Source organism: Pygoscelis adeliae, unplaced genomic scaffold (assembly GCF_000699105.1).
Source record: "Pygoscelis adeliae isolate BGI_AS28 unplaced genomic scaffold, ASM69910v1 Scaffold18, whole genome shotgun sequence".
Taxonomy (NCBI): Eukaryota; Metazoa; Chordata; class Aves; order Sphenisciformes; family Spheniscidae; genus Pygoscelis; species Pygoscelis adeliae.
Genome location: NW_008825558.1, coordinates 4,023,924 through 4,026,133, shown reverse-complemented (window position 1 = coordinate 4,026,133; position 2,210 = coordinate 4,023,924).

The window sequence follows — 2,210 nt, the reverse complement described above, 5'->3', positions numbered from 1 at the left end:
TCTTTCCAAACAGGGAAATAGTTTTTAAAATGTCTTTTTTTTTTAAAGATTATTTTTAGATGACCTTGATGGCAAACGGTCTCAACTATATCCCGTGCTAAATCAGCTCAACATCTGTAGTGTCATACAAAACTTGTAGTGATACAACAGGTTTACTTCTAGCTCACCTTAATAAAAAAAATCTTACAGATTTTTAATATACTCACAGCACACCCAGAAAACTGACAGCAACACTTAAATATCTCGTGAAATGATTATGAAATAATGACACGGAATACAGAGGTACAAACGACCAGCAACATCTAAACTGTGTTGCCATATACTCATGTGCTTGCTGACTAGCTGGCCATCCAAAATTAATGCCCCTTTGAAAATATACGATATGGTCATGTTTCATGATTCGTTTGTTAGAATCTGCAAACTGACTCAGGAAATATTGCTGCCCACTCTTACATGAATCCATTAATTGGCAGAAATCTGACTACACATTTTAGCTATTAGAAGAACATGATTTTCTTGAAGACTTTTTTTTCCCCGTTTGACAAAAAAAAAGGTCTCAATTATGGTACGCTCAAATTACAGTCACACGGAAAAACTAAGCACTTTTGCCTAGGATTCTGCATTATGACACGAACATAATGACTAAATAATGTTATTTAGTCATTATGACACAAACATAATGACTAAATAATGTTATTTAGTCATGTTCAGAACAAACAATTTTTATCAAAACTCTCTAATTTTTCTACTGATCTGCAACATTACCATCCTAAAATAAAAAGGAAACACCTACATGTAAAACTGCATCCCTGAACTTATTTTCAGGTTCTCCATCCAAAAAAGTCCAAAACATTGTTACCTTTCTTCAGCATTATAGCACTGTATTGCTCTAGAATACATATTCACACAAATCCAGACAGCATTTAAACAAACTGTTTACATTAGGGAAAAAAATCAACACACAAAACCACACGTTTGTGTTTAATGACACAAACAAAGCATTAACTGAAATATATCTTACAGATTTGCTTCCGAATTGTACATAAATTTAAGCAGCAATCCTCACAAGATCTAATATCTACCTTAACCTATAGAGGGGGTTGATTTAAAATGTCTACATACAAGTTACTAATAAAGATGGATTTACAGTCTAGTTTTAATTACAGCTATGCAGTGCTTCACCATAATCACCAGCTGAATTCTTCATTTTGTTTCAAGGTACACAAACTTCATGAAGTACAGGCACAAAAATGTCCTTAATTCTTCTAAATCAAGAAAAAAGCTGCAATGTAAAACCCAGTCTTATCAAACTGACCCCATGCACTGCTGTCTAGTACTGAGGGGAGGGGAAAGCAGCAGGTAAAACAGCTTCGGAACTGGACACTGAATCCTTTTGATATACATTCATTCTAACCATCATTCATTAAGGCAGTAAAAAAACCCGTCCAAAACTAAGTGAATTTCCTCCACTTCGAAAGAAAAGTTGAAGGATACAAAATTTTAAAACAATTTTAAATTTTGAACAAACTCTAGAAACTGCAACCACCCTCAGAACACCCCCATTAACAAAATCACGTCCCTCTTTCTCTCAAACATAAATAAATCAAGCTGGACAAGAAATGTCACTATAGTTTTCACCAATTACAAACTTTTCTTTATGGAAAAACCATTATCAGTGCCACTAGTGCACAAATTTATTACATGTGTACCTTAACTGCCCTTCAGAAAAAAAAACCACAGAGTTCAGTATAAAGCAACACCTTGTTTAAAACACTTAAATTTCATGAAAGATATTTTCCACCACAAAATACACTGTTTCTTAATAAATTATCTTTAACACGATCAAAGTTTTCTAAACTTTTTTATTTGCTAAAGACAAAGTTGTATGAAGTCTTGCAAATATGCACCTCAGCGCATCACACACGTTGCCTGACATTGTTGCTTTACAGCTTTTTAGGAGAAAAACCTTACAGGAAAGAAATAGTGAAGTTAACTCATTCAATCATTTGCTCTAAGCACACACTAGATGAGACCAGGAATCGAGCTTTTAACTTCGAGTGAAAAAGTACCACGATTGCAGTTTTTTTTTTTTACTCCGTGCACAAATCTTCTGGCTGGTTTAGTGGGAGACAGGGAAACTGCACACGCATCCCTATACATAGCAATCTTGCAACACTCAGCTCTTTGCACCCCGATGCACTGAGGTTTAG